The 25,630-nt window shown below is 38.3% G+C and overlaps 2 long non-coding RNA genes across 2 annotated transcripts; one reads left to right on the top strand and one right to left on the bottom strand.

Annotated features, from left to right (window-relative positions):
• Positions 1–938: 938 nt before the first annotated feature.
• LOC116731054 (uncharacterized) lies at positions 939–3,224 on the top strand. The gene is made up of 2 exons (XR_004341512.1): positions 939–2,415; positions 2,601–3,224. It is a non-coding gene; the product is annotated as an uncharacterized LOC116731054 (long non-coding RNA).
• Positions 3,225–13,558: 10,334 nt separating this feature from the next.
• Positions 13,559–16,479, bottom strand: LOC116731046 (uncharacterized). The gene is made up of 2 exons (XR_004341502.1): positions 16,416–16,479; positions 13,559–13,758 (listed from the first exon to the last, which is right to left on the bottom strand). It is a non-coding gene; the product is annotated as an uncharacterized LOC116731046 (long non-coding RNA).
• Positions 16,480–25,630: the final 9,151 nt, after the last annotated feature.

Here is a 25,630-nt window from a genome sequence, read left to right as displayed (position 1 = left end):
GTTTCCTTCTCCCTTAATACTTTCTACTACTGCTTTGGAATCTGTGCACACCACCACCCTGTCTGGTCGGACCTCCTCAACCCATTGCAAGCTTAATATAACTGCCACCATTTCTGCTGTAAAAACCGTCGATCTGATATTCTTTTAGAAATAAATTTATTAAACTCTGATATATATATTCCTATTCCCACATATCCTTTTAAATTCTTAGATCCATCTGTATACATTTTAAGATAATTGTTATATGTATTTCTTAAATAAATATCAGTCTTGATCCCTATTTCATTTAAATTCCAATCATTTTTCATTGTATTAATTTTCAAATCTACATTAACCTCTGGTATTAACCATGGAGGAATAACGCTAATTGGATTAAAATGAGCTATTTCCTTGTCCTCTAATCTATACATTTTAATCCATTTCCTAACCATCCATCCAAATCCATTACTTTGGAACTTCAAATATTCCCAACAATTCTGTAAAATAATTGAATTCACATTATCATCTTTATTACTTTTGATTTTCATCCAATATGCTAAAGCTAATTTAATTCTCCTCATTTCCAGTGGAGTTTCCCCAGTTTCAATTAAAAGAGCATTAATAGGTGTTGTTTTTACTGCTCCTGTACATATACGTAAAGCCCTACACTGTAATCTTTCTATTTTTTGTAATGATGTTTTAGCTGCTGCTCCATATATTATACTGCCATAATCTATTATTGATCTCATGAGAGCCCTGTATATGCTTAATAATGACTGTCTATCTGCACCCCAATTATTTCCAGCCACAGCCTTTAATAGATTAATAACTTTTTTTACACTTGGTTTCTAAGTTATCTAAATGTGTTTTCCATGAATACAAACTATCCAACCATAAACCTAGATATTTATATTCTGTTACTCTTTCTAACGTTTGTCCATATAATGTTATTGTTTCTATATTATTTCTCTTCTTTGTGACAACCATATAACAAGACTTGCTTGCTGATAATTTAAAACCCCATTCATAAGACCATTTTTCTACTTTACTAATTGCTTTTTTAATATTTCCTACCACATATTTAATATTTTTCCCCTTCATCCATATGACCCCATCATCTGCATATAGTGCAGATTTTATACATTTATCAGTATCATAGAAAATATCATTGATCATAATATTGAATAAAATTGGACTAATTACACTACCTTGAGGTATTCCATTTTCAACATTAAATTCTTTTGAATAATCATTCCCAATTTTTACTCTTATTTTTCTATCTAGCAGAAAATTTGCTATCCAATTATACATTCTCCCACCTATTCCCATCTGTTTCATTTTTATAAGTAATCCTTCTTTCCATAGTGAGTCATACGCTTTTTCTATATCAAAAAATACTATAATCATTAGTTCCTTCATTTTTAAAGCTTTCTCTATTTCATTACTGACTCTAGTTAGAGCATCCATTGTTGATCTTCCTGTTTTCGATTGTTACATTTTTCTGTAATATTTTAAATGCTTTATTACGATCTTTAATTGTTTTACTACATTCATTATTCCACCAAGGAACTACTTTCTTCTGACCTTTCACTTTTATTTTTGGTATACTATAATTTGCAGCATTTAAGATATGTTCTGTTATTTGATTTGTACATTCTTCAATATTACCTTTTAATGTTACTACATGACTTGTTTCTTCACATTTTGTTTTAAATTTAAACCAATTAGCTTTATTAAAGCACCATCTTATTAATGTTAACTCTTCTTGTCTATTTATATTGTCATCAATTATTGTACTTACTGGAAAATGATCACTCCCTATTGTAGACTCCCAATTAACATCCCATTCACATGCATTAACAAGACAGTCTGATATTAATGTAATATCAAGACATGAAACTGCATTTTTATGTATATTTACTCTTGTACCTTTTCCATTATTAAGACAAACTAATGACCTTTCATCCATTAATTCTTCCACTATTTCACCATTATGATCTGTCTTCTTGCTACCCCATAGACTATTGTGAGCATTAAAATCTCCACACCAAACTTCTCTTCTATGTATTTTCCCTATTTCCTTAAATATTTCATTATCAAGATTTTTACATGGATTATAATAATTTATCATTTTAATATTTCCACAAAACTGAGAATCCTAATAACTCAGTGTCTGCTAAGAATGTAACAATATTTTTTGTCTGCTAACACATCTAGTAAGTACCTAGATATATCTGAAGATAGTTGACTGTTCAGAGTACTCATAAAGTTCTGATATTATATCTGAAAACTTTTATAAATTTGTCCTCAGGCTATGACCAAGAAACGGCCTCGCTGTTACTTCTCTTACATCTCCTTCCACCGCAACCAGGAGGACAGAAGTCTCCAAAAATCAGTGCAAGTGATGCAGTTGAGAGACTTGTTGTCTTTCATAAGGTAATTGAAGTTTAAAATATGCAAAATTATCTGTCTATTTCCTTTTATAGACATGCATAAATACAGATGTTTGAATGACAGCTTTGAAGATGTCTGGGTATACTTACATTTATTTTGGATGTAACGTGTATCGTAAAGCTGTATGTTTTGTTTCTTATGTTTGGTGTATATCTTTTTAATTTTAGTCATGCTGCAGTTTAGAGGAGCATCTCCGGGGTCAACAGGGTCTGCAGCCATACCTCCTTGCTGTTGGGCGTCAGAGAAGCAAGATTGACAGCTTCTACATCGTCATGGATAAGTGCCTCATCCCATGCCAGACAAACGGTTCTCTTGGAGCATTTGATGAGCTATTCAAAGCACATTTTGTGAACATTGTCTTTTCTCCTATTCTCCCTATGGGTATGACGATATATTTGAAGCATTTGATTGTTGAACACCATAAACTCTTTAAGTTCTTATATTCACATCAAAATTTGATACCTAAGCATCATTTTATGATCCACTATCCATCTTCCATTAGGAAAATAGGTCCATTGTTACATATGTGGTCTATGAGGTTTGAGGCTAAACACAAAATGTTTAAAGAATATTTTAAAAACTTTAAAAATATAACCAAATCACTTGCGAAAAAGCATCAGATGGCCACAGCTTATCATTGGGAAACAATAAGTATTAAAGAAAATGAGCATGGGCCTCTCAAACCATTTTCACTTAAAGATGAAGATGTGGTCAACAAAGAAATGCTTCAAATGATTTCATCAGGAGATGTTTTCTCAACCAGCTGGGTTAGAGTTGAGGGTGTTGAATACAGACCAGGACTTGCTGTTTGCAGCACAATTCAAGATGAGATGCCAGTGTTTTGTCAGATAAGTGATGTACTTTTAGTTGACAATACCTTTCTTTTGTTACCTAAACAGCAATTCACAGAAACATTTGATGATCATCATCATGCTTTCAGGATTGTTCAAAGTGAAGAAAGGCATTTAGTAAAGAAAACTTAAATTTCATAAGACTTTTGATATTCAAAACTCTTATGGCGTTTCTAATGAATGCTTGTTCATCGTACCACAATTTAAAATGTTGGAAACACAGCTGCAAAAATAAAGTGTTCAAAATTAATGTACTTGTGTCAAATGTTTTTTCTTAATAATTATTATAATTAATCATAATCATAAAGTAACTTTTTTTGGAGTAAATAAAACTTGAAAGTGTTAAATCAACACTAAAAGTGGTACATTTTGTTCTTGGATCAGTGTTATCCATTATATGGATGAACCCTGTTTTGTGAGTTAAATAAGTAACTCTGATAAAGTGTTAAAATTTTAACTATATTGAAAGTGTTAATTTAACTCTGAAGAGTGTGGACTATATAAACACTGAAAAAGTGTTAAAATCCACTCTGTGGGAGTTAAATTAACACTGGGCTTTTTGCTGTGATCCTAGGTAAGTCCTGTTTGGTGGAAAATATAGTTAATTGTTTCCTAACAACAGACACAGAGGAGTTCACTGTCTCCCTTATTTTCACCGTTTTATTAATGAAAAAGGTGGTCAATTTGTCACAGGCCTCAGAGGAGAAAAATTTACAGTTAACAGAAGAAGGTGGATTTGTCAATCTGTCAACAACCAAGAACAGAGCACGAGAGTTGTTGGCAGAGGTAGAGATGACATTTGGAAAAAAAAACCTTGCATTTCTCAGTTTATCTTTGAAGATATCTAAATGGGTTTGTAGTTTAGTTTTACGCCACCGACGTTCTGCTTTCCGGGACTCTTTTTTTCCCTTTTCTAACTGACTCAAAATTTCTCCAAGGTGGTTTACGTTTCCCAGAGATTACTTTTGTAGTAACAGGAGCAATGGTGTCAATAACCTTCTGAATTGTAAAAATAAACTTGTCTGTTAAATCACTCAGAGAAGTACAGGAGTGTATAGCAGTTGAAGGAACAGCCTGAATAAATCGATCGGCAGTAGTTTCTGTAATGCATCTTTTTGAAATAACTTGTGTATGGTTGTCTTTTTGAGCAGGGCAGACTGATAGAAGCTGCTACACAATCGGCGCCATCGGACCTTTGACTAACAGCAGGCAAGGCAGGTTTGGTGCCTTGCTCAAGGACTCAACAACTGAGATGGATGTGGGGAGTTTGAACCGGCAACCCATCAGTTACAGGAACCACAGTGGCTACAACCAGTTTAGCTGTAGTACCACCATCTACTGGGTTCAAGTATGAGGCATAACATACACTAAAGGAAAACTCAAAACTTTTAATCTTCAATGAAATGTTACACTGTAACTTCTTTCTAAAATACATATATAAATACACATAAAAATTGTTTCAACATAAATGCATGCAGCAAAAAAGAGCAAAATATTACAGCTAAAACTAGAGAAAAAAAGCAAAATATTAAAAATAATCACATGTACTTTGTGCAATCAATGCATGAAAATTAGTTTGTGGTGAATCTTGCATTTTCTTTAAAGTACAAATGCGTTTTCTTTCATTTGAAAAGATTTTAATTAGGTAGAGTAAAACTGGTTACAATAATTTGAAAGAAATCTCATTTTACTTTAAAGACAAAACTATCACAAATACTTTTTTTGCAGATGTTTTGAAAACACTCAATTCTGTACATTCTATTGTTGATTTAAAAAACTACAAAAATAAACCCCACTAACTCTCTCTATGGTACAGAATAATACAAACCAATCCCTCAAGTCCAATCATGTGAGAATGTTCTGGAAGGGAGTCCATGTCCGGTCAAACTCTGTTAATGCATGAAATAGTCAGTGGGCCCCCAAGCCTCTTCATCTATCAGCATCAGTACTGGCACTCCTCAGGGCTGTGTGCTGAGCCCTCTGCTCTTCACGTTGTACACACACAACATACAGTTTGACATAAACAGTATGTTAATACAATAACATACAGTTTATCATTGTTTTTTGATATAGAATATGCCAAAAAAAACAAGAAAGCATCTCTGAAGGAAAATGTGTCATGGTTGCACATCTCCAAGTATCCAAATGATCACATTTAACAAATACAACAATTTTCAGCTTTATAGACATGAAACCCCTCCAGTCTTTCATTCTAGTTTTAAACCAAATCAGGTCTATAGTGAACCTCAACATAGAACATGTATGGAAAATACTTCTACTGCTTTTCACCTGTGTGACGCCTCAAGTGGTGAATTAAACTCACCTTGTGACGAAAACTTTCTCCACAGGTCACACATGAAAACGGCGTTTCACCAGTGTGAATCATCATGTGCTTAGTTAAGTCCTGTTTTTGAGAAAAACTTTTTCCACAGTTCACACATGAAAACGCCTTTTCACCAGTGTGAATCATCATGTGTTCATTTAAAATCCGTTTTTGACTAAAACTTTTTCCACATTTCACACATGAAAACGGCTTTTCACCAGTGTGAATCATCATGTGCTGAGTTAAAATCCGTTTTTGACCAAAACTTTTTCCACAGTTCACACATGAAAACGGCTTTTCACCAGTGTGAATCATCATGTGCCGAGTTAAAGCCTGTTTTTGACTAAAACTTTTTCCACATTTCACACATGAAAACGGCTTTTCACCAGTGTGAATCATCATGTGCTGAGTTAAAATCCGTTTTCGACTAAAACATTTTCCACAGTTCACACATGAAAACGGCTTTTCACCAGTGTGAATCATCATGTGCTGAGTTAAAATCCGTTTTCGACTAAAACATTTTCCACATTTCACACATGAAAACGGCTTTTCACCAGTGTGAATCATCATGTGCTGAGTTAAAACCTGTTTTTGACTAAAACCTTTTCCACAGTTCACACATGAAAAAGGCTTTTCACCAGTGTGAATCATCATGTGCTGAGTTAAATTCTGTTTTTGACTAAAACCTTTTCCACAGTTCACACATGAAAAAGGCTTTTCACCAGTGTGAATCATCATGTGCTGAGTTAAATGATGTTTTTGACTAAAACCTTTTCCACAATTCACACATGAAAACGGCTTTTCACCAGTGTGAATCATCATGTGCAGAGTTAAAACCTGTTTGTGACTAAAACCTTTTCCACATTTCTCACATGAAAACGGCTTTTCACCAGTGTGAATCATCATGTGCTGAGTTAAATTCTGTTTTTGACTAAAACCTTTTCCACAGTTCACACATGAAAAAGGCTTTTCACCAGTGTGAATCTTCATGTGCTGAGTTAAATTAACTTTTTGACTAAAACCTTTTCCACAGTTCACACATGAAAACGGCTTTTCACCCGTATGAGTTCTCATGTGAGCATCAAAAGCAGATTTGAAAGCAAAACACTTTTTACAGATGTCACATGAGAAAGGTTTTCTTCTTTCCTGATTTTGGTTCTTAGCTTCCTGGAAGATGACTTGGTTCCTGTTTGGTTCTGATTCAGTGTGGTCTGTTTGCTCATCAACAGGAACCAACATGCAGGTATCAGTCTCCTGTTTTAATTCAATCTGTTCTTCAGCCTGACTGCAGTAAACTTCTTTCTCTTCCACTTTTATCTGATGATCTTCTGGCTCTTCCTGTTCTTGTTTCACCTGCACAGGTTCTAACTCCTCCTGGTCCAGAGTGGATCTCCTCTCCTGGTTATAAACGTTACACTTCAGGGAATCTGGATAAGAAAACAGAGAAAAAGAGTAATTGTTAACTTTACTGAAGTAAATCGTTTAAGGCAGAAATGAACAAAAAACCATTTGAAAATTCAAGAGCGTAGACAGAGATATAGATGAATCGACATATCCAGCTGACATTTGGAGAATTCTCAAATGAACGGATTTTAAACAAATACTATAAATTATATTCAAATTTCATTTTAGTCCACTTTTTTAAAAGCCCTGAGGAACTCCATCCAATCATTCGACTCATGAGCCGATACATCGCGGTGCTTCATTTGCTCTACTGTGACATCAACTGGACAATATATGTAAACTAGGAAATTTCTGAAGAAATTTAACCGGGGCCTGCCAAAGCGTGTCCGTCGGTATGGGCCCGGCGTTATCATGCTAGAAATTAGCATCGATGCTAAAGAACTCTGCAATGTAATCAATAGCATGTGGAGAATCACAAGAACGTTAAGTAAGGTGGACGTGCACCATTCAGTATGATTTAAAATTTGTCAAGGCTTTTATTTTGGAATTTTTGTTAAACTTCATTTCAAAGGGCCAAACTAATCCCATGTGTAATAGTCATTGGGTTAAATCAGTTATATAATGCTCAAAACACAAGTAGTTGATGTAAAAATATTCAAGGCTTTTATTTTGAAATTTTTGTTAAGCTTCATTTCAAAGCACCAATCTAATCCTATGTGTATCAGTGCTTTGGATAAAAAATTCACATAATGCCCAAAAAGACCCCAATGATGAAGGAAAACTTTGGACTTGGTGTTCCCTCGCCCGGACGCGGGTCACCGGGGCCCCACTCTGGAGCCAGGCCTGGAGGGGGGGCACGATGGCGAGCGTCTGGTGGCCGGGCTTTTACCCATGGAGCCCGGCCGGGCTCAGCCCGAAGAGGAAACATGGGCCCCCCCTCCCATGGGCCCACCACCCGTGGGAGGGGCCAAAGGGGTCGGGTGCAGTGTGGGATGGGTGGCAGCAGAGGGAGGGGACCCTGGCGGTCCGATCCTCGGTTGCAGAAACTGGCTCTTGGGACGTGGAATGTCACCTCTCTGGTGGGGAAGGAGCCGGAGCTAGTGCGTGAGGTCGAGAGGTTCCGGCTAGAAATAGTCGGTCTCACCTCGACGCACGGCTCTGGTTCTGGAACCAGTCTCCTTGAGAGGGGCTGGACATACTTCCACTCTGGAGTTGCCCAAGGTGAGAGGCGTCGGGCAGGAGTGGGCATACTTGTTGCTCCCCATCTCGGCGCCTGTACGTTGGGGTTTACCCCGGTGAACGAGAGGGTAGCATCCCTCCGCCTACGGGTGGGGGGACGGGTTCTGACTGTCGTTTGTGCTTACGGGCCGAACGACAGTTCAGATTACCCACCCTTTTTGGAGTCCTTAGAGGGGGTACTGGAGAGTGCTCCTCCTGGGGACTCCCTTGTTCTGCTGGGGGACTTCAACGCTCACGTGGGCAATGACAGTGAGACCTGGAGGGGCGTGGTTGGGAGGAACGGCCCGCCCGACCTGAACTCGAGCGGTGTTCTGTTGCTGGACTTCTGTGCTCGCCATGGATTGTCCATAACGAACACCATGTTCAAGCATAAGGGTGTCCATATGTGCACTTGGCACCAGGACACCCTAGGCCGCAGTTCGATGATCGACTTTGTCATCGTTTCATCGGATCTGCGGCCGTATGTCTTGGACACTCGGGTGAAGAGAGGTGCGGAGCTGTCCACTGACCACTACCTGGTGGTGAGTTGGCTCCGGTGGTGGGGGCGAAAGCCGGTCAGACCTGGCAGGCCCAAACGTGTTGTGAGGGTCTGCTGGGAACGTCTGGCGGAATCCCCTGTGAGACGGAGCTTTAACTCCCATCTCCGGCAAAACTTCGAACACGTCCCGGGGGAGGTGGGGGACATGGAGTCTGAGTGGACCGTGTTCCGTGCCTCCATTGTCGAGGCGGCCGATCGGAGCTGTGGCCGCAAGGTTGTCGGTGCCTGTCGCGGCGGCAACCCTCGAACCCGCTGGTGGACACCTTCGGTGAGGGATGCCGTCAGGCTGAAGAAGGAGTCCTATCGGGCCTTTTTGGCCTGTGGGACTCCGGAAGCAGCTGATGGGTACCGGCGGGCGAAGCGGCATGCGGCTCGGGCGGTTGCTGAGGCAAAAACCCGGGCGTGGGAGGAGTTTGGAGAGGCCATGGAGAAAGACTTCCGTACGGCTTCGAGGCGATTCTGGTCCACCATCCGGCGTCTCAGGGGGGGGAAGCGGTGCAGCACCAACACTGTTTATAGTGGGGATGGTGTGCTGCTGACCTCTACTCGGGACGTTGTGGGCCGGTGGGCAGAGTACTTCGAAGACCTCCTCAATCCCACCAACATGCCTTCCACTGAGGAAGCGGAGCCTGGGGACTCTGGGTTAGGCTCTCCAATCTCTGGGGACGAGGTCGCCGAGGTGGTTAAAAAGCTCCTCGGTGGCAGGGCCCCGGGGGTGGATGAGATCCGCCCGGAGTTTCTTAAGGCTCTGGATGTTGTAGGGTTGTGTTGGTTGACGCGACTCTGCAATGTCGCATGGACATCGGGGGCAGTTCCCCTGGATTGGCAGACTGGGGTGGTGGTCCCCCTGTTCAAAAAGGGGGACCGGAGGGTGTGCTCCAATTATAGAGGGGTCACACTCTTAAGCCTCCCTGGCAAGGTCTATTCAGGGGTCCTGGAGAGGAGGGTCCGTCGGATAGTCGAACCTCGGATTCAGGAAGAGCAGTGTGGTTTTCGTCCTGGTCGTGGAACGCTGGACCAGCTCTACACCCTCGGCAGGGTCCTGGAGGGTGCATGGGAGTTCGCCCAACCAGTCTACATGTGTTTTGTGGACCTGGAGAAGGCGTTCGACCGTGTCCCTCGGGGAGCCCTGTGGGGGGTTCTCCGGGAGTATGGGGTACCGGGCCCTTTGATACGGGCTGTCAGGTCCCTGTATGACCGGTGTCAGAGTCTGGTCCGCATTGCCGGCAGTAAGTCGGGCTCGTTTCCGGTGAGAGTTGGACTCCGCCAGGGCTGCCCTTTGTCACCGATTCTGTTCATCACTTTCATGGACAGAATTTCTAGGCGCAGCCAAGGTGTTGAGGGGATCCGATTTGGTGGCCTTAGGATCTCATCTCTGCTTTTTGCAGACGATGTGGTCCTTTTGGCTTCATCAGATCGTGATCTGCAGCTCTCGCTGGAGCGGTTCGCAGCCGAGTGTGACGCGGCCGGGATGAGGATCAGTGCCTCCAAATCCGAGGCCATGGTCTTGAGCCGGAAAAGGGTAGAGTGCCTTCTCCGGGTCAGGGGGGGTGTCCTGCCCCAAGTGGAGGAGTTTAAGTATCTCGGGATCTTGTTCACGAATGGGGGAAGAAGGGAGCGGGAGATCGACAGGCGGATTGGCGCAGCGTCTGCTGTCAAGCGGGCGCTGTACCGGTCCGTCGTGGTGAAGAGAGAGCTGAGCCAAAAAGCGAAGCTCTCGATTTACCGGTCGATCTACGTTCCCACCCTCATCTATGGTCATGAGCTTTGGGTCATGACCGAAAGAACGAGATCGCGGATACAAGCGGCCGAAATGGGTTTTCTCCGTAGGGTGGCTGGGCTCTCCCTTAGAGATAGGGTGAGAAGCTCAGTCATCCGGGAGGGACTCAGAGTAGAGCCGCTGCTCCTTCACATCGAGAGGAGCCAGTTGAGGTGGCTCGGGCATCTGGTCAGGATGCCTCCTAGACGCCTCCCTGGTGAGGTGTTCCGGGCACGTCCCACCGGGAGGAGGCCCCGGGGAAGACCCAGGACACGCTGGAGGGACTATGTCTCTCGGCTGGCCTGGGAACGCCTCGGGATTCCCCCGGAGGAGCTAGAAGAAGTGGCTGGGGAGAGGGAAGTCTGGGCCTCCCTTCTGAAGCTGCTACCCCCGCGACCCGACCTCGGATAAGCGGAAGAAGATGGATGGATGGATGGATGGATAATGCCCAAAAAAGCAAATACCTGATCTAAAAATTTTCAAGGCTTTTAATTTGAAATTTTCAGTATGCTTCATTTGAAAGGGCCAAACTAATACCATGTATAACAGTCATTGGATAAAATCAGTTATATAATGCTCAAAAGAGCAATAATCTTATGTAAAAATTATAAAGCTTTTATTTTGAAATTTTTGTTAAGCTTCATTTCAAAGGGCCAACCTAATCCCATGTATAACAGTCATTGGATAAAATCAGTTATATAATGCTCAAAAGAGCAATAATCTCATGTAAAAATTGTCAAGGCTTTTATTTTGAAAATTTTTGTTGAGCTTCATTTCAAAGGTCCAAACTAATCCCATGTATAACAGTCATTGGGTTAAATCAGTTATATAATGCTCAACAGAGCAATTACCTGATTTAAAAATATTCAAGGCTTTTATTTTGAAATTATTATTATGCTTCATTTTAAAGTTTTGAACTAATCCCATGTGTAACAGTTACTGAGTTAAATCAGTTATATACAGCCCATAGCAGCAAGTAGTTCTAAAGGCCAGTTCAGTCCTGATCTGTTTCAACTGAGTGTTCCACTATAGTTAGAACTACAGTGATGCGTATTTGTAGTCCTAATCAGCAGCCAATAGCCTCTTGAGTTCCGTTGCTATGGTAAATAATTTTCTCAGCAAAGTGTGAGCTGTTAGTGAGAGAGGCTGGGGCAGAGAATACTCTCTTTGAGCCAGCCAGTTTTACCCAAAAAAAGCATTGGAAACAACTCCTTTCCATTCGGGAACCGTAATACATATTCAAAAACCGTTTGAAGCGTATGAGAGGGCAATGTGTCTTCTGCGATAGTCCCGAGATTCATATCTCTACCTCACTCAGAGCATTTACAGCGATGAGAGAAAGAAATGGTTTGCCCAGATCTGAAATGTTTGAGAAATATATGGGAGAGAGCCTGAGACAGCCTGAGAAAATCCTGTCAAAATGACTTTGCTCTGAAGCACCGTGACAGAAAACCGTACGGTCTAGATAAATTTCGAAAACATTTTACCGGAGCAGACATGCGTATCAATGTCAGGACCGATTTTGATACCAATCGTGCGATATTTGTGGGCGTGATGGCGATTTCAAAATTATTTTGGGGTGAAAAATTCTCTTCATTTCTCACTCTAGCGGAGATCTAAAGGCCCTGACTCTCACTCTAATTTTAGGAAAAATGAAAAACTTTGGGTCGCTTAGAGACAAATTGTGGACAAACCGTAATTGGTATCGACGAGCCGTCTTCACTTTCGAAGAGATCACAGACGTATCTACAAAATGAAATTTGAATGGCATTTCTACGTGAATTCGTGACGACACAGAAAATCCTCAAAAATAGGGTATTTGAAGGATTTTTCCCATTGACTTATAATGGGGTTTTTTTCGTAGTTTTTTGCGAATTATGTCGCCATGTTAACCCCGAATCCCACCAAAAGTAATAGCTCCAATGGCGTGAATTTTCTGCACGTTTTGATACCTCATTTGTAGGTGTGCACGCAGCGGTATGAGCCGCATTAACGGTTACGGATGAAAAATAAAGAATTGGGAGAATAGTAATAGGTTCCTGCCATTGCTTTGCATGGAAGGCCCCAAATAGGCAACGTGAAAACAACATGAAGCTTTACAATGAATAAACAAGTTTAAAATGTTTGTGATTCTGATACATAAATTCTGATTAATCTGGTTGTATGAAACAATGGCTGGATCCAAAAGAAAACTAGAAACAAATAGAAAAGAGGGTTGTGATTGGCTTGTTACTCGCTATGTCACCAGGGAAAACGATTTATTACTAAAAAATAAAAACTTTAACTGTGCTCAGGTTTAGGTGAGTTCTCTGTCTTACCCGCTTCATTACTCAACACATCACTAATGAAAAGTTTGATCTTTGTTATTTGCTTGTCAAACTGGAAAAAATAAACTATAAAAGCAATTTTCAAGTTGGTTGGACATTGAACATCTTTTATCTATGTAACTGTTTGGTGTATTAGTTGAAAACGGCGTAAAAATAAAGAAACTGTAAATTCCCACCCATATTGGGCCCATGAATGCACCTTTGCCCATAGTCATTGTGCCCTTTTTCCCATAGACTATAAATAAACGCCTCATGGACCGCTCTTGCCTATTGTTACTGAAGAGATTTAAGGCGGCCATCTTGGAGCGGTCGACCGTTCCACTCAGCTTTATGTTTAACAGACTCAATGACGTATCAGCGCATTTATCAATCATAACTCGCTAAATACTAAACAGATATTTACCAATTTTTCTGTAAACCTTATTAAAAGGTTAGCAACATTTACAAGGAAATGATTTTTAAAGTATTTTTGAATGACTGATATAAGGTTGAGCATATTTAACTATTCTTAGTGGGGAAAACAGAATAGAATGTGTTGATATTTCTATATTATGATTATTTTACAAAGCACACAACCAGTCATAATTTTTAAATATGTTATTTAGTAATATCAATACATATTCATATAAATATACAAACACAAAATAATACAATCAGAGAGAAATAAAGATGCTTAAATAATTATTAATGCTGAATAATATGCATTAAACTACACATATTTATATGGACATGCGTATATACATAATATCTATATAGGTTTTATTCATGTTTTCCAGCCGAGGAGGAGCTTAAGAGAGATTCAGCAGCTGAGATTCATCAGTGCAGTGAATCCGTCTCTCCTTAAAGACATTCCCCACTTCTTCCTCACATGGTCTTTATGAAACCTTCAAAACAAAAACAGGAGCTATTTTACTTTAGACAGAGTGAAAGAATTTCATATAAATAAGAGTCTTTGCCACCTTGTGTGGAATAATCTAAATCAATGTTAGGGAATATTTAAAACTTTTTAAGATTTACAAAATCTCGGTTAGCCTTCATAGCGGGGCTGAACCCCGGTATTACACTAAGCTGATAGCTAATATTAGCTGTTGTTTTGTCAGTGGACATAAATACAGTATAGTAATATTCTAATCACAAAATATAAACTGTAATATGTCCATCTTACTTGTGAAACGTTATCGTCCGAGATCTCGCGTCATTAGTCTGTCGATCTCAACACAAATATCTGGCAGTGCTGAGGCATCTTCTGCTGTTTTGGTTTAGCCAAGTAGGAGGGACGACCGCTCCAAGATGGCCGCCGTATTTCCTACGCCAGAGCAGCCATGCGGGGTCTACTCATTATATTATGTCTATGCTTTTCCCCACCTTCACTTCCGGTTCACAGCATTGTCGGGCTTATTAGTGCAGATAGGCACCGGGTGTGGCAGCCAAGCTATGAGTGTTGTTGTGTGCAGTTGGATGTCTGTCGGATGAGCGCTGGCGCCGCAGGATCATCAATATATGTGCTGCTGGTAGGATAAATGGATTTTTGATGTGGCACTTATGGCTGGTTCTGTGTAACGTCAGTGTCGCTTTTTATATTGTTGCTACTAGGCCTGTCACGATAACAAATTTTGCTGAACGATTAATCGTCTCAAAAATTATTGCGATAAACGATAATATTGTTTGAAGACCATTTTACACTGATTTAATGGAAATGACGTAATAATGCATGCGATTTTCTGCCAAAGATAGATACACTTTATTTTCAAAAGAACATTTAACACTGGAGCTGATGAACAAAACAAAACAACCAAAACCATAAATAAAATGGATTCTCAGTCTCCATTAATAAAAAATCTACTTGAACAAAAATTAAACAACATAAAGCCAAAGTGGAAATAAATACTGCATTCAACCAAAAGAGTGCAGATTATAAAGTCTGTATATCATGTTGCCCTATAGTAATAATTAGATTTAAATAGAGAAGATGGGCACATCGACTACCCGATGCAATAGTTCACACTACACAATCCCCCCCCCTCTCCATACGACAATTTTAGAACGTTGATCGTTCTCTAAGATTGTCGCTTGCGATTTCGTAACCGATCATCCTGTAGTGTGTGGTGTGTGCTACTAATTTGGTTTGCAGTTGTTGTAAGTCTCAGACTGCTCCTAGTGTTTGTTCTGGGTTGCTGTGCTTCATTGGGTTTTAAATTAGAATAATAAAGTCTATTTTTAATATTATAAAAGTATGTATGAATAAAATATATTTTGTATACTACTTCTGTTTCATAATTTTAAGCCAGACTTGCCTGGGTACTTTTAATAGGGAGAGCCTAGGCCACTTGATATTATTTGAAACTCCACGTCGTCTGTCACGATCCGGGTTTTCTCATGTGTTACACCTACGTATGAAACATCACCTCAATGCAGCAGTGGCTTGTTGATTGGACTTTTATATGAGGTTTAGTTTGACAGATAATAACACCTCTATTATTGTTTCATGCTGTTTGCTTTGCAAGGCTTTACTAGCTTATATATGCACGTTCCAATTAGTAATTACCTGAGATCATTGGACGAAGCTGAAGTTGGTTTCCGATTCCAGCTTCTGATTCAGGAAATGGCTAAAGGGCGAGTCCACTTAATTTTTCACTACCTTCCACATCTTTAATAGAGTCTAGTTTAAAAACTACAACAGCTAGATTCTTCTAACCTGGACTGGGTTAATCTACTCTCACAGCAGAATATTTATAACCATGTTTCTGATTTGTGAAACTTCAATAAAGGTTGATTTCACCACTTTTTAGTCTCTGTTATAGTATAACTGCTCAAATTCCCAAACTACCATAACACCTAAACTCTTGAAACCTGGACAAGATTATTTTCAACTAACAGCAGAATATTTAAAACCATCTTTGTGATTTGTGAAACTTTTATCCGATTTGTGGAACTTCAATAAAATGCCATTTTTACCCATCTTTGCATCCAGCTCATATTAAAACTGCTCTAATGCCAAAACTACAACAACTACGTATTTCAAACTTGGACTAGATTATTCTTCTCTAATAGCAGAATATTTTAATTTATGTTTGGGATTTGTGAAACTTCACTAAAGTTTAGATTACTATTCACACTTGTTCCATGCAGTTTTTTAAAATTCCAATTCAATTCTAATTCAAAACCACTTAATTAATCCTAATGGGAAATTAAATGTTGGTGTTACTCATGAATTCTTCCAAGAGTTATTGTAGATGGAGATGGTTGTTGGAAGGAAAGATCTTCTGCAGCCGTCTGTTACATAAAGTTTCACAAATCAGAAAAAAGTTTCACAAATCCCAAACCAACTTCAGCTTCGTGTAGTTAAAGGAGGAAAAGCCATAAAAGGTCATTTTATTTCTACATCAATAAGCCATTTTCACAGCGTAATTGTGATTCCTGCGTTCATTTACCGGTTAACAAAACATTTATACGGGAAAAGAACATTTACTAAAATGATCCTCATACAGAAAGGTGCAGACATTTAGACCTTAACCTGCATCCAAACGCTGCTGGTTCCTACCTATTCGGTGTAAGATTATCTGGGGCCTCCGGGAGAAATCCAGCAGTCTGCGATGATCATCCATCTCTTCCTCCGACTTGACGATGATTTCTTTAAACTCTGTGAATGTTTCTTCAGCAGCAGTTAACGGCTCGTTGATAAACTCGTTTAGAGAAACAGTCGAACATTCAACCAAACAGACCATGCGCCATTTTCTTTGTCTTCTTTGTCTTCTTCTTCTTCTTCTTCTTCTTCTTCTTTTGTTTTTTATTGGCGGCTGGCATCCAACTTAAGGTGCATTTACCGCCACCTACCAGACTGGAGTGTGGTCATCAGAGATCTCAGAGGGAATTAAATCCACCTCAATGATGCGTAGGATGTGCAAATTCACATCCTAACACACTCATTATTACCTGAATTAATGCATGAGCATGCACTGGCATACACATAAATATTTGTTCATATCCTAAATACGACTCATTAATCCAGTGTTATTTAAGAACCTAAATAAGAGATTCCTAACATAACTTGATTTATTATCTAATAGACTAATCATAGACAATCCTATATTCTTTCTACTTAGTAACGACTTTAAAATCTGGCGTTCCTCTGAGTATTTATCACATTCTAACAAGACATGCTCCACTGTTTCCACCTGATTGCAATAATTACAAGCCCCATTCCCATGCTTTCCTATTTTAAAGAGCGAACTATTAAGTCCAGAATGTCCAATTCTAAGTCGAGACATAACTACTTCCTCTTTCCGCCTTCCACTCATATAATTACTATCTCCCACACTCTTTTGAATTGTGTATAGTTGTCTTCCATTATCATGGTTATCCCATAGCTCCTGCCAAATCTTAATAATTTCTTTTTGAATAATAGATTTACCCTCATTTTTACTCAAAGGAATATTCAGGTGAACAATATCTGATTTCAAGGCCTGCTTAGCTAGAATATCTACTTCCTCATTTCCTACCTACATGAGCCGGAATCCAGACAAATTTAACCAAGCATTTATTGTTATAAAGATAAACTAATAATTGATATATTCTTAATATCAAATCTAATCTGCTAGATTTACCAGATTTAATACTTAATAATGCTGCTTGACTATCTGATGCTATGATAAATGTACTTACTTCCCTAGTATCATTACCAAGCAACCATTCTAAGGCCAATATGATGGCTGATAATTCAACTGTAAAAACAGCTAAATGGTCAGCTGTTCTCCTCTTAATCAAGACTTTATGGTGTGGGATATTCACTGCTGCCCCAGTTCTACCACTATGTGGATCTTTAGATCCATCTGTATATATAATTATGTTGTCTTTATATCTTTTAAAATATCTATCAACTACAACCCATTCTGGAGTCTTTCCCTTTTTAAGAATTTCATTTAATTGAAGATCAACTTCTGGAGTTAGAAATAACCATGGAGGAATTTCAGATTGAGGAACTGTTGCACTATACTGGAGCATAGTTAAACCAAGCTGTTTTGCCTTTATTTCCCCAATCCATCCAAAACTATTACAATTTAATTTATGATGTTCCCAACATTCCTTCAGCACCATCTTAGTTGGATGATCACACTTATGTCCTTGTAGGTTCACCCAGTACATGTACATTAATTTCAACCTTCTTAATCTTAAAGGAAGCTCACCAGTTTCTACTTGTAAAGCAGCTAAAGACGATGTTCTGAAAGCTCCACAACAAATCCTCAATGCTTGTGTTTGCTCACTATCAAGTTTTCTCAAATGACTGTCAGCAGCTGCCATATATGCTATACCCCCATAATCCATAATAGATCTCATGAGCGCCTGATAAACTCCCAACAGTGCACTTCTTGAAGCTCCCCATTCCTGTCCTGAGAGACATCTTAATAAATAATTCACTTTTTACATTTATTTTGAACTGATTCTATTTGATGTTTCCAAGTTAAGCTTTTATCAAAGATGACACCTAAAAACCTCACTGTTTTCACTTGTTCAAGTTTATGTTTATAAAGATTCAACTTAACTTCCTTATGTCTTCTATAAAAGCAAATTACTTGAGTCTTTGCAATTGACATCCTAAAACCCCATTTATTAGCCCAACCTTCCACTTTCAAAATGGCAGCCTGCATCTTTTTCTGTAAATAAACCAGATTATGTCCCCGAATCCATAGAGCACCATCATCTGCAAATAAAGATTTGCCTATACTACTATCTATCTCATCAAAAATGTCATTAATCATAATATTAAAGAGAATTGGGCTACACACACTACCTTGGGGGGTACCATTCTCAACAGCATATCTAGAAGAGAAATTCACCCCTACCCGAACTTCTATTTCTCTACCAAACAAAAAATCCAAAATCCAATTATAAATCTTACCTCCTATACCAATTTTCCCTAATTTAATCAATAATCCTTCTTTCCATAACATATCATACGCCTTCTCAATGTCAAAGAACACAGCTATCACTAACTCTTTATTCGCTTGAGCTTTTCTTACTTCTGATTCTAGACACAGAACTGCATCCATCGTATTTCTCCCTTTACGAAAACCACTCTGGAATGGACAAAATTTATTTTTACTCTCAATAAAATAATAATAAAGCCTATCTGTAACAATCCTCTCCATTATTTTCCCTAATTGAGATGTAAGAGCTATAGGTCTATAATTTGATGGGTCTGTTGCATTTTTACCAGGTTTTAAGATGGGAATTATAACTGACTGTTTCCATTCTACCGGAATTCTCCCAGTCATCCAAATCAGATTAAACAATTTTAATATAACAGTAAGAGATGAATATTTAAAATGTTTGAACATTACATAACACACTCCATCCTTCCCCGGAGTTGATTGCTTAGCATTATTAATAACTTTTTCTAACTCATACATAGAAAAAGGCATATCTAAATCCTGGTTTGAGACTTCTCTCCTAGTAGGAACTTCTGGATTTCCATCCGATAAATCTAATTTATTACTTTTCATTTCTTCAGATAAATTTTCTGAACTATTCACCTTAATTAACGTTACTGCTAATAATTCAGCTTTTTCTTTATTACTAACCGCTATTTTCCCATTTAATTCTAAAACCGGTAAAGAAAAACTCTTTTTAACACCATTCATTTTCTTAATAACTCTCCATACCTCTGACAGTTTGGTCTCTCTTCCAATGGAATTACAGTATTGCCTCCAACACGCCTTCTTAGCTTCTCTAATAGTCTTCCTAACTATAGCTTGTGCTTTCTTATATTGAATTAGTGCCTCAAAGGTATGACATCTTCTTACCAATTTAAAAGCTTTATTTCTTCCCCTTATAGCAATATTACATTGCTCATTCCACCATGGAGTAGACTTTTTATTTCCTCTTCCCTTTGATTTAGGAATTGAACTTTCAGCTGCATTAATAATGACAGACTTAATCTTTGAATAACACATCTCCACATCACAAAACAAATTCTCATCCAGATTATTAAATTGACTATCAACTAAATTTTTAAATAACTCCCAATTAGCGTTACTTAACTTCCATCTTGGAATCTGTCCTTCCTCTTCTTTTATCACTTCAGAACCAAATGAAACTAGAATAGGAAAATGATCACTGCCCATTGGAGAGTCAATCACCTCCCAAGAAGTAATTCCAGCTAATGTATTTGAAACCAATGTTAGGTCTAAAACACTCTTTAAATTCCTACAACAATCATATCTAGTAGTGCTGCCATCATTAAGACAAACCAGAGAATGTAACTCAAGAAATTCTTCAACAGTCAATCCATTTACATCTGTATTAAGACTCCCCCATAAAATATTATGAGAATTGAAATCACCACACCATACAGTCTTACCTACGTTTTGATCATTTACTTCATTGAGATTCTGAATGGACAACTTCTTGTTAGCATTATAAAAATTTATCACCGACATTTGATCATTTTCTATCCAAATCTTAATAACTATTGATTCATAATTTTCCCCTATTGATTCCACTTTATATCTTATACTGTCTAGTACAAAAGTTGCTACTCCCCCTCCTTGCCTTTCTTTTCTATCATTCCTAATTGATGTATACCCAGAAATTTTGAAATCCAGATGAGGCTTAAGCCAGGTTTCTTGAATGCAAATCAGGTGAGGTTTAACTGTCAAATCTGAAATATATTTCTTAAACTCTAGACCATTACTAATAAGACTTCTTGCATTCCACTGGAAAATAATTAACATAACGAAGAGGGGCCGCCACTGCATGATTGAGGTTGAGAAGATTGTGTCTCATTTAATTTTTTCTTTATTGATTCCCAATTAACATTTTTACAGTCAAGATACTTTTGGGCTGCCTTCACTATTATTTGAATTTTTTCCGTTTTCCTTTGTGTTTGAGCAGTGCAGTTAACAACTTCTACCATGAACAATACAAAATCCTCCTTTGTCATGAGTAAAGTGTCACCTTTAATCCTAGAGCATTCTGAACAATCAGATCCTTCTTTTCCTCCTCCAGACACTTTCTTTGGGTATAATATTGATTGAACAGGAACTTTTTTCGTTGCTTCCGCATAAGTAATGCCAGTAGTGACTTTGATTTTCTGAACTTCCTCAGCTCTTTTACTAGCTATGCATCCCCTAAATCCTGAACTATGCCCACCTCCACAATTACAACATTTCAGCGGAGCCCCTTCCTCACATTTCCCATACTCATGATCCCCAGCACATCTCCCACATTTCTGTTTCCCCTTACACACTGCCGCGATATGTCCAAATTTCTGGCATTTAAAGCACCGCAGCGGCGGAGGAATAAATGGTCGGACATCATAACTCATATATCCCACAAACACTTTATCTGGCAGACTGTTGTATTCAAATTTTAACATGATAGAAAAACTATTACTCCTCTCTCCATTTTTATTTCTTTTCAATCGTTTGGCTTCCACCACTTTCCCTCCTGAAACATTAGACTTGATCTCATCAGCTGGTACATCAGGTGGAATCCCCGAAATGACTCCGCATACATACTTCTTGTCATCCAAAAGTCTTCCTCTCACATTCTCACCAAGGATTCTTTTTATATTCAGCGCCCTTTCTTTTTGTTTAATATCATTACAGATAATCAATAACAATCCATCTCTTAATATTTTAACAAATTTCACCTTTCCAACCAGTGAATTGATTTCTTTTGTCAGCTTTATTGGATTCCACTTACCAAAGGACACACCCTCTTTGACAAACTTCAGAACTATTTAAAATTCTGACATCGTAACAGTTTCTCCTTCAGCCTCGGAAACAGATGATTCTATTTGTTGTCTTGATTTTTTCCGTTTATGCTTAGCTTTTTGAATATGCCAAGGTCCTTCATTATCCACATCATCAGCACCCTCTTCCATTTCCGCAAAATCACTACCTGATACATTTCCCTCTGACATCCTTCCAACCATTCACAGTTTGATCGTGCCTCTTCCGCCTTTGCTCCACCTGCCCCGAGAAGGACCTCGCTGCAGCAAACAGAATGGGGCGGGGACGGACCTTTCCGTCAGTCCCATACCTTATTTGGAAATGGGACTATTGCATTCCGGAAATGAAGGGGGCGCTATTTTCATAATCACTAGTATAAATACCTTAAGACGCGGAGTTAAGAGGAACAGAAGAAGAAAGAAAGAAGTTTGAGGTTCTTCCACTGGTGTTCGGCACACGATCAACAATGCAAAACTCACAAAGTCAACAAAAGGTATTTTTACCTTCTTAAATTTTTTCACATAGTAAATCAATACGCTTTTCTAGATTAGGTTGAAAATATAATTAAGAGCAAGTGAAATTCGTAATTCATACAGTGGAAGGCTAATTTTAGCATGTAGCATAGCTAATTATTATCCCGCAGGGCACCATTAGATAAAAATAGAAAAGTAGATAACATGTATAATTGAGAAATGTATTTTATGCTCAAACTGTTTTTTATTTTCATTATACAGATCCACGTATCTATTTGCAACATGAACGATAAATATTGCTGTTCCCTTTGCTCATACAAGCTACAGAACCATTTAGCACAAACTGCTATGGTTCAACATAACGGTATGTATAACTACACTTGAAAAATATAAAATATGTTTTACATACTTACCAGTTTTCTAGTGTTTCTCTTTTATTTTTAAAGGTTAATCTTTTTAAATATGTTTTGTACACCAATGTTAAATTTCTGGAAAGTCTAATATATTTTATAAACTAACAGCAGCCATTATAGGTGGGTGTAGTACCCAGATGTGATACTCTAATGACGAGTAGCACAACTTCAATATAGTTTTAGTAAGTAACTGCAATAAACTACACTAGTAAGAGTAACAAAGTATTTGGTGAAATGGCTATTATTAACTACTGTTTTACTGATCATAATGTGCAATGTGATTTTTTATTTTGTTTGTTTTTTTGTTTTTTTCAGATGCCTCTGAATGTTCTTGAAGCTGTTCTCCAGGAGGTGATACCAGCACAGGGAGACTCAGCTTACCTCACCTTGGCATCGACCTGCAAGTGCTTTGAAGCCGTTGTGTCTGACCCAGTTTTCAGGAAGAAGACTCACTTTGCTTGGCTGGATGGTAAGGAAGGACCTTTGACTTTTTTCACCTAAAACATGTGAAATTAGATTTCAACTACATGAAATCGATTTTTCATTAACAGGTGAGATCAACTGGGGCAAATTTTCAAAAAACATTCACGGCAGAAAACCGGATTCCTTTTGCGGTTGTAACGTGTTTTTCCTGCAACCGGTAATATAAAGACTGTGGGCTTCACCGGCAATGGAAGACGAGGAGAGTACCCTGGTTACTACTGTGATGGCCGACCTGGACACTGCACTGACTGTCAATACTGAATGCAAGGAGAATATTAGTTGCTTTCCTCAGTCTTTCACACATTTCAGTTGTCACACATTGTTCGTTTTTTTTGTGACATGCCATTTTAAATCATTTCTGCTAAATAATATTTGCCTTTTGACTTGTGCAGTCATCCTTTTTAATAATGTGTTCTTTCAATATTATTTACATTTTTGAATGTTCCTTTTGTTGTAGCTCAGTTGATTTGCATTATTTAGTTTTCATAGAAATGGTGCCGTTTCCACACAAAGTTACATTGTGGCTGTAATTTGTTGGAGAGAGTAGAACCAATAAAGTAGTTGTAAATATATTGTAACAGCGTTGTTTAACAATAGGATAACCTTGTTTTAAAAATTTTAAATGCAAGCAAAGCTAATAACTTGCAATATTTTATATGTGTAAATACAATGTTTCCTATACATTTTGAACAATGACTGGAATCAATACAAATTTTTTTACAAACCTGACATACAGCCAAGTTGTTTATGTTTTAACAGTCAGAATCAACTTGGGGTTTTTTTGTAATAAAGCAAGCACATACAGAAACATATTGTTCGGTTACAAACAAGATTAAACGAGCAGAGCGAAGGTGTAGTCGGGGTGGAGGTGATGATAGCTCAGATGAGGAGCAGTTGCACACATCAAGCCGGACTTTATGAAGGGTGGAGGAGATGAGCCCGGTGCCGTTAGGCTGGGATGGAGACACATGATCAGGTGATTGGCTGAGCAGGTGAGATGAAGACAGTTATAGTTAGAAATTACACATTGGTTTAATTTATGTAACCAGTGACTTTATTCAAAAAGGTTTTCATATAGAAAAAAGATCATTCTCTCTGGCGGTTACCAGCGCAGTGTCTACTGCCGGGATCTGAGCCCCAAAGATTATTTCTTGTCAAATAAACTTTCTAAAACTTTCTTTCTGTGTGAGTCTTTCCAGATTGAAGCTACATGTAAAGTTTTAATTAATCTCTTTGGGTTTTGCAACAATTGGATATTTAAGGGCTTTATTTTATGAATCGATTGCAATTGATAGAATTGATATGGAATTTATAAATGGAATAGTGGGACACCAATCAGTTTACTGGTTGAACTGGAGTCCTTATAGCAAAAGTTTCCAATGAGACATTATGGTAAACAATGATAATAGCTGAGCCAGGTCACCTGCAACCAAAAATATTCTAGTTTTCTGAACTTCACTTGTTAGAAGTTCAAAAGTCCTTTGGTTTGTTTGTAAATTATATTCACAATGTGAATAATAAGAAAAATATTTGGCAAATAAACAACAAAAGTGCGCTGTGAATGGACGTACTAAGTTGGCCAAAATTGTTGACTAAATGTTTTACTGACCAAACCTCTTTACCATCTAGTTCTTATTTAATAAGCCAGAGGCTATTATATTTTAGATTTTAACTTATTTATTTTAAGAGTACCATTCACAACATCAAAATATATTATTTGAACTTCATTTGTTTATATCTGTTTTCTTAATCTGCGACGGACAGGCCATCTGTCCAGGGTCAGCAGCCCTCATGACCCACTATAGGGATAATTCATGATAATTAATGGATGGATAAATGTGCTCTTAATGTAATGTACATTTGTCTCCAAAATATTGATTTGATTCATGTTTTATTACTTTTGTTTGAGATAGATTGGGTGTAAGGATAGATAAATACATCTCCATAATGTTTCCTTATTGCTTATTCTAGATTGTTTGTTACTAATATAATTTTAAATAAAGGTTTAATAAAGATTTGGAAATAAAAAAGTGACTTACCACGTGACAGACATACCACGTGACATATCACGTTTTGTAGCCATTTTTTTACTATTTAATTTGTATTTTTAATGTTGAAAGTGTTCTTGGGTGTTTTAAAAGGCGTTGTCAAATAAAATACGTTATTATTAGTATAATTATTATAACACGATCGGTACAGGAAATAGTGTCACTAGCGCCCCCTTCATTTCCGGAATGAAATAGTCCCATTTCCATATAAGGTATGAGACGGACAGTGGTCCGTCCCCACCATTTCCATATAAGGTATGAGACGGACAGTTGTCCGACCCCGCCCCATTCTGTTTGCTGCAGCGAGGTGTACTTGCCTGCCCCACATTTAGCTTAATTCTTTTGGTGTTTATTGACGGTTGGCAAACAACGAATCAGGACATTATCGCCACCAACTGGTCTGGAGGACAGACTGCAGCGTCACTTTAGTATATAATCCTACAAACGCATGCATTTGTCTAAGATAATTAGATATTGCCTGTGTAAGTCGGAAAATTGTAATTTTGTAGCATTATTATAGTGTAATGATTGAAAACATGTTGTTTACTTAGACAGTTCATAAGACACTTTATTGTTAGCAATGTCCCTTATAACACACGCCACTGTC

This window comes from Xiphophorus hellerii, chromosome 13 (genome assembly GCF_003331165.1).
Source record: "Xiphophorus hellerii strain 12219 chromosome 13, Xiphophorus_hellerii-4.1, whole genome shotgun sequence".
Taxonomy (NCBI): Eukaryota; Metazoa; Chordata; class Actinopteri; order Cyprinodontiformes; family Poeciliidae; genus Xiphophorus; species Xiphophorus hellerii.
This window is presented reverse-complemented; position numbering and strand designations above follow the sequence as displayed.